The following is a 13,052-nucleotide window of genomic DNA, read 5'->3' on the forward strand; positions in this document are numbered from 1 at the left end:
TTGAGCTGGTCCAGGGAGCATCACAGAGGCTCCTTCCTAGACTCTCACTGCACAGGAGAGGAGCAAAAACTCTGTCCTGCCCCTGGCCCAGCTTCCAGCATGTTCCTGCATCCACAGATTGTGAGCTACAATTCCTGCTCTCCCCAACCAGCCATAGACATCTCCCAAAGGCAAGCTGTGCAAAGGATTTGGAGGGAAGGGGGTAGCGGGGAGGAAAGACCTTCCTGTAGCTACGGGAGGCAGGGGGGATGGCCCAAGGTTGGGCCCCAGCAGGCCCAGGCTAGGCCAAAGAACTGAGGGAAGTTTGCTAAGCCAGGCTCTGCCAAGCAGGGATGTGCGGAAGACAGCTGCCCCTCTGAGATGATCTGGGATCCACCCCTGTTACCTGTGCTACAAACGAATCATGAAGGGAAGGAGGGGGTGTCCACTCCAGGTCTACACGGAGCCCCCAGCTGGGGACTTGAAGAGTGTCCTTTTGGGGGCCAGCTGTGGAGAGAACGAGAGAAAGGTTGTGAGTAAGTCAACAGACAGCAAGGGTGCAGACTCACGCCTGTAAGCTACTCAGGAAGCTGAGATCTGAGGATCATGGTTTGAGTCCAAGTCCTTGTGACACCCATGTCCAACTAACCAGCAAAAAGACCAACATGAAGGTGTGACTTAAGTGGGAGAGCACCAGCCTTAAGCAAAAGAATCAGGCAAGAGCATGAGGCCCTAGTTCAAGCCCCAGTACTGGCACCAAAACAAAACAAAAAACCAAAAAGGGATGGGGAAGAATGGAGAGTCAGCATGGTGTAATCCCAACCGTGGGCAAGTGAGGCTGGAATTCCATGCCCGAATGGGTTATAGAATGAGAATGTTTCATTTAAAAAGAGAAAAATTAACGATTAAGCGTCAAGAGAGAGAAGAGGGGGCAAATAGAAGCTTAAGGCTACCCAAAACATGGCGCGCGGTGAACATCCGGGACTTCCAGGGCCTTACCTATCAATCACTTGTACTTCAGCCAACCTCAGGCAGTTCCGTCCTACTAAGTGCCCGGGACACTAACTTAGTCCTTACACCCGGGCAGACTTCCTCTTCCCATCCAAACACGCATCACCTTGCTTCCAGCTGGACGGCCTCTGACTTTGCACACAATGGACCCAGTTGCCCACGGGCCAAAGCTTCTACCTCCCTCCCCCAGCAGAAGAAGGACTGCGCATGCTCGGGAGGCGCACTACACTGCGCATGTGTGACGCCTTCCCCTTCTCCACTCCCCCCACCCCACGCTACTGCCCAACTTCCTGTCTTCCAGCAAATATCCCACCTTCCATTAAGCATCTTCAGGTGCTTATCACTTTGTGTGTGTGTGTGTGTGTGTGTGTGTGTGTCTGTCTGTCTGTCTGTCTGTCTGTCTGTGTGAGTGTGTCTGTGGGTCTCCCAGTACTAGGGCTTGAACTCAGGAGGCTGAGATCTGAGGACCTGGAGTTTGAAGCCAGTGCAGAGAGAAAAGACCATGAAATTCTTTTGTTTTGTTTTGTTTTTGGGTCCGGTCATGGGGCCTGAACTCTGGGCCTAGGCGCTGTCCCTCAGCTCTTCAGCTCAAGGTTAGCACTCTACCACTTGAGCCACAGCACCACTTCTGGCTTTTTTCTTTTTGCTTATGTGGTGGTGCTGAGGAATTGAACCCAGGGCCTCATGCATGCAAGGTAAGCAAGCATGCAAGGCATGCAAGCCCCAAGACCATGAAATTCTTATGTCCAATTAAAGGAGCAAGAAAAGCCAGAAGTGGAGCTGTGGCTCATGTGATAGAGCATCAGCCAAGCAAGAGTACAAGGTCCTGTGTCCAGGCCCCAGTACCAGCACCAAAAAATTATTTGATCATTCCTGTTCCAAACTTTGTGTTATCAGTCCAGTCCTGGGGCAGCTCCCCCCAACACACACCCAGCTCAACTCACACCAACCTTGTCTATACAGTCTGGACCAAGGACCCAGCATTTTATTTTATTATTTTTTGTCAGGCCTAAGGCCTGAACTGTGGACCTGGGTGCAGTCCCTGAGCTTTTATGCTCACGGATAGTGCTCTACCACTTTGAGCTACAGCTCCACTTCCAGTTTTCTGGTAGTTAATAGGAGAGAAGAGTCTTATGCACTTCTCTACTTGAGCTGGCTTTAAATTGCAATCCTCAGAACTCAGCCTCCTGAGTAGCTAGGATTACAGACAGCCATCAGCACCTAGCCTTGGATTTTATTGTTAAGACAGGGTCTCACTAACTTTACTTTCATGGACCTCAAACTCCAGATCCTCCTGATTTGGCCAAATGCCCAAGTAGCTGGGATTACAGGTACATACCACCATACCTGGCTAAAAGCAGCCACTTCCTACCCACAGTGAGCCTTCTCCTATGTAAAAATCTCATTTCTGCACACCTGGAGTGTGGAGTGAACAACATTATGTCCCTTCAGCACAGGTGTCCTATGGGTCACCTGAGTCCACATGGACAGCCCACCACAGGCCCACACAAGTGTAAGATGAGCCTTGGTCACTGTTAGAGACCCGGAGTTCCAAAGAAGGGCGTGGAACTACCAAGTACAAGATCAAGTTCAAAACCAAAGTGTTGAAAAGGAAAAAAAAAAAAAATCCAAGACTCACTTGTCTTTTGCTTATATAGTACTGAGGAATTGAACCCAGGACCTCATGCATGCTAACGCAAGGACTCTACCACTGAGCCACCTTCCCAGCCTCACTTATTACTGTAGCTTCTCTCAGACAAAGTGTTGGCTATATTACAGTGCTTCAGCACCCTGGCTGTCAGTCAGGCCCAAAGCAGAGAACACAGAGAATGGAGGCTCAGAGGGGGTGGAGGGGAGGGTGTCAAGACCCTGCCCCAAATCACACAATGGAGCCAGAACCTGAACTTAGACCCTGTGATTCTGAGCCCACCATTCTTCACCACCATGCTATAAAAAGCCAGGCTTGAAAAACCACAAGCAGCCTGAGCCGGCATTGACGCAACAATGACAAAGCGTCCTTCCAGAAAGCCTGTGAATTCCTCCTCTGCCTGTCAGAACATGGCCCAAGCCAGGCTGCCAGGCAGGGCACCGCATCGGCTAACTCTCATCTCTCAGTCCAATCAATGCATGCTGCTTGTAAGCCACAAAAATGTAAGGGCTGGGGAGGGATGTGTGGTTCAAGTGGAAGAGCACCCACTTAGCAAGCACAAGGCCCTGAGTTCAAATCCTAGCAGTGAAGAATTACTCTGAGCCAGGAGCTGGTGGCTCACGCCTGTAATCCTAGCTACTCAGGAGGCTGAGATCTGAGGTTCAAAGCCAGCCCAGGAAGAAAAGTCCTGTGAGATTCATCTCCAGTTAACCACAAGAAAACAGTTGCACTGTAGTGTAGGGTGCTAACCTTGATCGAGAGAGCTCAGAGACAGCACCCAGGCCCTGAATTCAAGCCCCATGACTGAAAAAAGAAATAAAAATATGCTGAATGCCAGTGGCTCATGCCTGTCATCCTAGCTACTCAGGAGGCTGGTTCAAAGCCAGCCTGGGCAAAGAAGTCTGGGAGACTCTTATCTCCAATAAACCACCAGAAAACTGGAAGTGGCACTGTGGCTCAAGTGGTAGAGCGCTCACCTTGAGCTGAAGAGCTGAGGGATAGCGCCCAGGCCCAGAATTCAAGCCCCAAGACTGACCAAAAATAAAATACATATCAGATCTCAGGGGTAAAACAAACAGATCTAGTCCAGCAGCCTTGCTGTAGCAAGGAAGGCAACAGACCAGGAGGGCTGGGGAAGAAGGTCTCCCCAGGAGGCTGGGAAGATCCTTTGAGTGATGTAGTGGTCAGCTGCTTTTGTGTTTTTTTTTTTCCTCCCACTACAATGGGATGCTTGGGGCCAGTTACTTCACAGATGGGTTGATATAGCTCACAGTGCACAAAGTAGAAAAAGCGTGGCATGGATTCTGGTGGTAGGAGTATGGAGCACACAAGGGGGGGGGTAAGATGGGGAGGGGGAGGGGGAAAACGGGAGGGAGGGAGGGGGGAGAGAGAGAGGGAGAAAGAGAGGTCTCTCTCTTCTTCCCTCCCTCCTATGTAGCCAGCCAGGATCTAATCACCAGGGTTCAGCCTCATGCCCTAATCTAATCAAATCACTTCCAAACACCACAGTGGGATTAGTCACCCACTCTCCTAATACCATTAACGTAAGACTCTGGGGATTAGGCTACTGTGTGCGTTTAGGGGATCAAACCTGGCATCCTATGCGTGACCCAGCCCTGCTTTGGGAGTGGCCCTTTAGGATGACTTACATGGCATCTTGTCTCCTTTTAGCTAAATTAAACCTTACAGGAGAGACTTGGGGTACTTCTGAGCATCTGTCCCCCCTGCCCCCAACCCAGAGGGTGAATTCCAGCTTTATATGGGCTCTGGACACTGCGCTGTTACTGACCAGGACAGGTGGACAGCACTATGCCTGGGAGGAGGGGTGTCTAGGACAAGGCTGATCCTAAGGCAAAACTGGGAGACTATTTGAGGGGGGAAAAAAAGTGAAAGAGCATCTATCTGCCTCCCAAGCCCAGGCCCTGAGTTCAAGTCCTCCATTAACCTAGAATGCTAAAGGTAAGTAGCTAGATGCTGAGCTTGTCTCTGATATTCCTCACATTTTTTCTTTTCTTTGTTTTTTGGTGGGTCATGGACTTGAACTCTGGGCCTGGGCACTGTCCCTCAGCTCTTCAGCTCAAGGCTAGCGCTCTACTACTTGAGCTACAGCACCACTTCCGGTTTTCTGGTGGTTTATTGGAGATAAGAGTTTCAGGGGGGGGGGGGGCTGGAAAGGTGGCTCAGTGGTAGAGCACTTGCCTTGCATGCTCGAGGCCCTGGGTTCGATTCCTTAGCACCACATAAGAAAAAAGCCGGAAGTGGCACTGTGGCTCAAGTGGTAGAGTGCTAGCCTTGAGCTCAAGAGCTCAGAGACAGCGCCCAGGCCCAGAGTTCCGGCCCTACGACCAGACCCCCCCCCCAAAAAAAAAAAAAAAGTTTCACGGACTTTCCTGCTCGGGCTGGCTTTGACCCAAGATCCTCAGATCTCAGCCTCCTGAGTAGCTAGGATGACAGGCATGAGCCACCGGAGCCCAGCTCCTCACATTTTCTTTGCACTCACTGAGATCTTTTCAGAACCCTGCTCGGTAAGTACTCATGCACTCCGCAGTTAAGTACTGAGTTGTGTGTCACAGGCCAGGCTCTGCGGAGGGGAACAGCTGGAGACAAAACAAAGCCCATGTTCACTCACACTCAGTGTCCCGGGAGGGAGGGGCGGACACGTGAAAGAACAGTGAGATTTGACATTCGCTATTTACAAATAGGGAAGACCTGTATTTGACTTCCATCCATTGATTAAAAATGTAAATTCCAGCTGGGTAGTAATCCTAGCTACTCAGGAGGCTGAGATCTGAGGATCCCAGTTCAAAAGCAGGAAAGTCCATGAGACTCTCTTATCTCCAATAAACCACTAGAAAAAAGGAAGTGGTAGACCACTCGCCTTGAGCTGAAGAGCTGAGGGATAGTGCCCAGGCCCAGAGTTCAAGACCCACGACCGACCAAAAAAAAAAAAAAATCACACAGCTGTGGGACCGCTAACCCATTGCATGCCTCAGTTTCTCATCTGTAAAGTGGAGCCCTCCAATACTTAGGAAGGTTCTAGATCAGTTCCTGGACCAGGTATCATGAGGATGGTAACAGATGTTATCATGGTCGCCCACCTCAATGGGGACCAAGCCCCTAACCACAGCTAGAGCCCCCTGAGCGCTCTCACCAAGCTCTAGAGTGCAGAGTCAAATGTGGGTTTCCTGGGCTGGGAAGGTGGCTCAGTATGAGAGTGCTTGCCTTGCATGCCTGAGGCCCTGGGTTCGATTCCCCAGTACCACATAAGCAAAAAGAAAAAAGCCGGAAATGGTGCTGTGGCTCAAGTGGTAGAGCGCTAGCCTTGAGCTGAAGAGCTGAGGGACAGCGCCCAGACCCAGAGTTCAGGCCCCACGACCGGACCCAAAAAATAAATAAAATAAATAAATAAATGTGGGTTTCCTAATAGGACCTCAGTACTCCCTTCCCCCACTTTCCTCAAACTAAGAACTACCACAGAGGCTGGAGTGTGGTTCATGTGGTAGAATGCCTGCCTAGCAAGTTCCAGGTCCCAAGTTCAAATCCCAGCACTAAAACACCACCACATACTCCTAAGGACCTCTCAAAGATGGAGACCCCCGGGGAGGGGGGGAAGGGGGTAGGAGTGCCCTGGTGCCTGCAGACACCTCCTGCCCCCCCAACCTCTAACCTGGCCCCTTCCTTCTGTGCCCTGTAAGGGAGGCTCCCTCGAGCCCTGCCCGTCCTGAATCCCCAGTGAGACCGTGGGGGAAGGCCAAGGAAGTATGGGCAAATCAGATGGAAAGGTCACAGGTAAGGTGTGGACAGGGGTCTGGCCAGGTCACCAACTTGGGAGTAGGGATATAGGGACACCGGGAGCCACGTCACATGGTCCCACCTCCATCCAACCCAGGGAATTCCAGGCCAAGACACCTTTGTCCCTGACTTTCTCTCACCTGGGCTAAGTTCTTTCTGGAAACTCCCTGCTTTATTCCAGAGGTGTTGACCTTTGGTCCAGCCTCAATTCCCCCACCCCCCACCAGCCGTGCAGCCCTTGGGTGATGAAAGTCCTCCAGAACATCCCCCCCCCATAGTTGTGAGGGCATTTATGCAAGACCCCATCTCAACCAATAGCTGAGTGTGGCGGTGCACATCTGTCACCCCAGCTATATAGGAGACTGAGATTGGGAGAGTCAAGGATCTAAGCCAGCCTGGGCAGGAAGTGATACCCTGTCTCAAATAAGGTCTCAGTAGATACTAGGAGCTCTTCCTAGACAGGGGGTAAGCCCCAGCCACCTCCCCCCACCCCCACCCCATTTCCCAGGGGTATAGTATAGAGATGCAGTGACAAAGGGAAGCAGAGGGCTGGGCCTGGTAGTAAGCATTTGAGACCTCAGCACCCACCCCCAACAATGGCCACACCCTTAGTCCCACGACACTGTGTGTGCATGGTCACAGTGACCTGGCACACCCTCTGGGAAAAGCGGCAATGGCATGCTGGGGGAAAGGATGTGGACTGGTGTATTTTGATTCTGTGTGGGTTATAGCAGTGCACACAAATACTTGTCAAGACTAAAAGTGAAGTTGGGAGTGGTAGCACATGCCTGTAATTCCTGAGGAAGACAGAAGTCCATGGCAGCCAGCACTCTAGGGGGCATTAAGGAGGACCCCAAAGCCTTAGTCACACAGATACAGCTATTCACTGCCCAGTGGGGACATAAGGGACACAGACACTGGACGGACCACTCAGAAGTCTGCTGCCACCACCAGCATGAGTGTCCTTCCCTTGGATCCTCTCAAATCCTGGAAAGAGCCAGGGCCAGGGGCTCACACCTGTAATCTCAGCTACTTAGGAGGCTGAGATCTGGAGATCACAATCCCAAGCCAGCTCAGGCAGGAAAGTCCGTGAGACTCTTATCGCCAATAAACCAATGATAAGCCAGAAGAGAAGCTGTGGCTCAGGGCTGGGAAGGTGGCTCAGTGGTAGAGAGCTTGCCTTGCATGCATGAGGCCCTGGGTTCGATTCCTCAGCACCACATAAGCAGAAAAAGCTGGAAGTGGCGCTGTGGCTCAAGTGGTAGAGCACTAGCCTTGAGCTGAAGAACTGAGGGACAGCCCCCAGGCCCAGAGTTCAGGCCCCCTGAACGACAAAAAAAAAAAAAAGAAGCTGTGGCTCAAGTGGTAGAGCAACTGGCCTTGAAAAAGCAGGGAAAGCAAAAGGTCCTAAGTTCAAACCCCAGTATCACCACATAAAAAGTAAATAAACAGGGCTGGGAAGGTGGCTCAGTGGTAGAGTGCTTGCCTCACATGCATGAGGCCCTGGGTTCAATTCCTCAACACTATATAAGCAGAAAAAATCAGAAGTGGCACTGTAGCTCAAGTGGTAGAGCACTTGCCTTGAGCTGAAGAGCTGAGGGACAGCGCCCAGGCCTAGAGTTCAAGACCCACAACTGACAAAAAAAAGAAAGAAAGAAAGAAAAGTAAATAAACAGCTGGGTGCCCGTGGCTCATGCTTGCAGTCCTAGCTACTCAGGAGACTGAGATCTGAGGACCGTGGTTCAAAGCCAGCCAGAAGAGAAAAGTCTCTGAGAGACTCTTATCTCCAATTCATCACTCAAAAACTGGAAGTGGTATTGTAGCTCCAAGTGGTAGAGCGCTAGCCTTGAGCAAAAGAGCTCAGGGACAGCACCTAGGCCCTAGCACCTAGTTCAAGAGACTAACAAAAAATAATAGTTGAGGAAGTGGTGCTGTAGCTCAAGTGGTAGAGCGCTCGTCTTGAGCTGAAGAGCTGAGGGACAGCGCCCAGGCCCAGAGTTCAAGCCCACGACCGACAAAAAAATAAAAAAAAATAATAAAAAATAATAGTTGAAATGAGATGAAGTCTAGAACTTACTTTAAAAATATTCCAAGCCAGGTGCCAGTGGCTCACGCCTGTAATCCTAGCTACTCAGGAGACTGAGCTCTGAAGATCATGGTTCAAAGCCAGCCGGGCAGGAGTCTGTGGCTTTTTTTCTTTTTGGTCTGTCGTGGGGCTTGAACTCCGTCCCTGTGCTCTTCAGCTCAAGGCGAGCACTCTACTGCTTGAGCCACAGCGCCACTTCTGGTTTTCTAGTGGTTTATTGGAGAAAAGAGTCTCACAGGGGCTGGGAAGGTGGCTCAGTGGTAGAGTGCTTGCCTTGCATGCATCAGGCCCTGGGTTCGATTCCTCAGCACCACATAAGAAAAAAGAAAAAAGCCAGAAGTGGCGCTGTGGCTCAAGTGGTACAGTGCTAGCCTTGAGCTGAAGAGCTGAGGGACAGCGCCCAGACCCAGAGTTTAGGCCCCATGACTGGACCCAAAAAACAAAACAAACAAACAAACAAACAAAAAAGTCTCACGGACTTTCCTGCCCGGGCTGGCTTTGAACCAAGATCCTCAGATCTCAGCTTTCTGAGTAGCTAGGATTACAGGTGTGAGCCACCAGCACCCAGCTCTGTGAGACTCTTATTTCCAATAAACTACCAGAAAACTGGAAGTGGTGCTGAGGCTCAAGTGGTAAGAGCACTAGCCTTGAGCTGAAGAACTCAGGGACAGCACTCAGGCCCAGAGTTGAAGCCCCACAACCAACACCCCCCTCCCGCCCCGCAAAAAAAAATACGGGGCTGGGAAGGTGGTTCAGTGGTAGAGCACTTGCCTTGCATGCATGAGGCCCTTTTTGCACCACATAAGCAAAAAGAAAAAAGCTGGGAGTGACACTGTGGCTCAAGTGGTACAGCATTAGCCTTGAGCTGAAGAGCTGAGGGACAGCGCCCAGGCCCAGAGTTCAGGCCCCAGGACCGGACCCAAAAATTAAAAAATACGCCAACAAAAAAAGGGGAGGGAAATAGTGTGGGGCAGGAGAAGGGGAAAGTAGGCCAAAAAAAGATCAGCAGAAAATTGTTAGGAAAGACACTGGTGAAGTTTCCACCAAAGCTGGCTGGCTAGGCTTTTCTCTCCAGTCCGGTGGGTGCTTTACTGCCCTAAATGTTACCTAGTGCTTAAAATGCCAGCCCTGGTTGGGGAGGAGGGACAGGACGCAGTGGCACAGGATGTGATTAGCACAAGCACCTCCAACATCACCAAAATAAATACGGACGGACCAGGCATAATCGCACGTCTGTAATCCCAGCTACAGGAGGCAGAAGTAGGAGGATCATGGTCTGAGGCCAACTTGGCAAAAGCACACAGATTCTATCTGAAAAGAAAACAAACTAAAACCAAAAGCTTTAAGTGGGAGGACCTGAGTTCAAACCTCAGCACCAAACCAAAGCCAACTAAAGGCTAACTTCTGGGGAAGGCAATGGTGCTTGGGTATTGATCTCATAGGAGACCTCACCTACTAACCTGAAACGTAACTTAAATCACAGTCATGATCACAGCATGCCAGGCATGGTGCAAGCTGCCCCTGTCCCTTGTGTCCATTCTCCCAAGTGGCAAAACAGGCCCCGTGTGCCTGGCCCAAACTCAATGCCAAGAGTCTGCAGATCACAGTGAGAACAACTAACTGCCAGTGTCATCTGCGAATTCCTGGAATCGGTATGCCTGGCTGGCAGCAGACCAGACCAGAAAAATGAGAAACAAGAAGGAACTGCTCTGGTCACAGGGGTGGCCCAAGTGCTAGAGTGCCTGCCTGACTACCAAGTCCAAGGCACTGAGTTCAAATTCCAGTACTGCCCCTACCAAGGAAGGGATCGCTTGTAGCCTAGCTATGAGGTGTATACCTATGATAGGCAGAGAGGGCAGGGTGCTGTGGGCTCACACCTGTCATCCTAGTTACTCAGGAGGCTGAGATCTGAGGGTCATGGTTCGAAGCCAGTCCAAACAGAAAAGTTTGTGAGACTCTCATCTCCAATGAACTACCCAAAAGCTGGACGTAGAGCTCTGGATAACGTAGTAGAGTACTAACCTTGAGCAAAAAGAAAACCCAACAACAACAAAAACCCCAGGGACAGCACCCAGGCCTTGAGTTCAAGTCCCAGAACCAGCATATACAAAGAAAGAAAGCAGAAGGCCCTGAATTTAAAACTCAAGTGCCATCAACACCAAAACCACACTTATTCAATCTTGTGTCTGCCAGTTTGAGGGTTCACAACCCAGAAGGGCAGAAAAGATACCAAGCGCCTGAAATGTCACAGCCACACTGACTACCAAAACCTTTACAAATGTCACATAACACTGCAGCCACCGGACAAGGTAGGGCCAGAGATGAACCCACTCAACAGAGAGGAAGACTGAGTCCCAGAGTCAGCCAGCTCTTTGCCAAAGCCAACAAGTGGCAGAACCAAGATTCAAACTGACAGTCGGGTTCCAGGGTCTGCACTCCTGTCCCCCAACAAGTAACAGGCATGTAATGCTGGCCATAGGCAGAAGAGCAAGGTCACTGAGGCAAAGAGAGCTAGGCCTAGCAGACAGGTTGACTGAGATTGACCAGGACAGAGAATAACTCCTTTCAAACTACAACATTAGAGAAATAACACAGCAGCCTGGCATCAGGAGCTCATGTCTGTAATCCTAGCTACTCAGAAGGCTAAGATCTGAGGATCATGGTTCAAAGCCAGCCTGGACAGGAAAATCCATGAGACTTTTATCTTCAATAAACCACCAGAAAACCGGAAGTGGAGCTGTGGCTCAAGTGGTAGAGCACTGGCCTTGAGCTGAACAGCTCAGGGACCCAAAGTTCAAGCCCCATGACCAACAAAAAAAGAACACAGCTAGGAATAGTAGCGCCCACCTGTAATCCCAGCACTCAGGTGGCCATCTTCAAACTTACAGGATACATAGGAAGACTCTGTTCCCAAAAAAACCCAAAAAACAGGGAGGGAGGAGGGAGTCCGATTTGCAGATCCTGATGTAGCAATCCAATCACAACCACTTCCCAGCAGGACCTATACCAGTGGACCCCTTGCCTGAGCCACACCTCCACGCCCATGACAGAAAACAAGGTCTGTCCAGCCAGTGGAATACAACAAAGTCAAGAAAAAGATGAAGATCTACATGTGGTGGGGGGGGGGGGGCGGGGGGGGGAAGATAAGGTAAAAACAACATGCCCAACCACAGGAGAGCACATTAGCATGTGGGCACAGTGAAGACACAACGGGTACACACAGAGAACCTCTCAATGGTGTCGTCTGTCCCTGGGGAAGAGAGCTAGGGACACCAAAGGTGCCAGAGAGGGGACATTGTGTCTCTGGAATTTGAAATTTGTCCCATGGGTATGTATCATTTAAGGAAAAGGGAATAAAAGGAGAAAGGGAAAGGAGGGAGGGAGAGAGAGGCAGGGGGAGAGAGGGAGAGAGGGAGGGAGGGAGGGAGAGAGGGAAAGAGAGAGAGACTTCTTCCCTGGTGGCAGCTGAGGCCACCCAGACAGAACTAATCAAACCCTGCAGCAGCTAATTCAGGGTTCCTGCTGGGCTGAGTCCTAATTTCCAGATGGATCCTCAGGGCCTGGGCACACAGTAGGCCCTCAGGAATTTTAACTGGGAACATTGCTTCCCCTGCCACCAGCTCCACCACCACCCCCCCAAACCAAAACAGACGCCACGCAGAAATCTCTCCCTCTGGATGGGGAAAGTTGCATGTCACTGACACAAAGGCTCTAGTCAACGGGGACAAAACACGAATGGGGGGTGCTGCAGGAAGAACTGGGGGACGCCCTGGAGACTATTCACCAGGCTCTGACATGGTGTGACCCTGAGGGAGCAAACTCAGGCAAGAGAGAGCGGACAGACATGGCGATGCCAGGAGGGGGAAGAATGCTGTGTCTGCTCACAGGGAGGCTATACTTGTGGACACCTTTCAGGAGACCTCCCCCAAAACAGCCAGGAGGAAGAGAACCAGGCTCTCATCCCATCCCAGGCCCTTGTTTCCCTGTTTCCAATTAGCTCCCCCCCCCCCCCCCTCCGCAGCAGCCTGGTGCATTCTTGAGACCAGAAGTCAAGACAGCCTGGTAGGTGGGGGTGGGGCTGGTTGGGGGGGAGTGCCTGGGGAGGATTGGCAGCTGCTCCTGCACCCCAGGGCCTCCCCTCCTATCCGAAATGTCCCTCTCTGGACCTTCTGTAGTGTCAGACAGACTCCATATCCCACCCCAGCCCCTCCCCCACAAAAAGTTGGCCAAGGCCCCGGAGGCCTCTGGGAAGGAAGTCAGCTGTGGGCATCTCCTCCCTTATCCTCTCCCCCCACCCCCCACAGAGGGCAGCTCTAAGCTTCCCTTGCCTCCACCCTTCCCTTCTCACTCAACCTCCAGGAAGTCTCTTCCCCATGCCTGCTATCCTTGCAAGGAGCATCAGAGAGGGGACTCCCTAAAGCCACAGGGATCCCCCAGTGCTGAGAGCAACTTGGCAGCTCCCCCTTTCTACCCCTGCAGCCTGGCCTGGAGTGGGTCCCCCACCAACAGCCATGGCCTCAGCTGGCAGAAAATGGA

General features: G+C 51.4%; 1 protein-coding gene across 1 annotated transcript in view; it reads right to left on the reverse strand.

Annotated features, from left to right (window-relative positions):
* LOC138812865 (BRD4-interacting chromatin-remodeling complex-associated protein-like) overlaps positions 1 to 13,052 on the reverse strand; it is a 35,042-nt gene that overhangs the window by 19,499 nt on the left and 2,491 nt on the right. The window contains 1 exon segment of the mRNA XM_070001089.1: positions 386 to 486. The gene's annotated coding sequence lies outside the window, so the exon portion shown is untranslated.

Source organism: Dipodomys merriami, unplaced genomic scaffold (assembly GCF_024711535.1).
Source record: "Dipodomys merriami isolate MVZ:Mamm:240054 unplaced genomic scaffold, mDipMer1.0.p SCAF_57, whole genome shotgun sequence".
NCBI classification, from domain to species: domain Eukaryota; kingdom Metazoa; phylum Chordata; class Mammalia; order Rodentia; family Heteromyidae; genus Dipodomys; species Dipodomys merriami.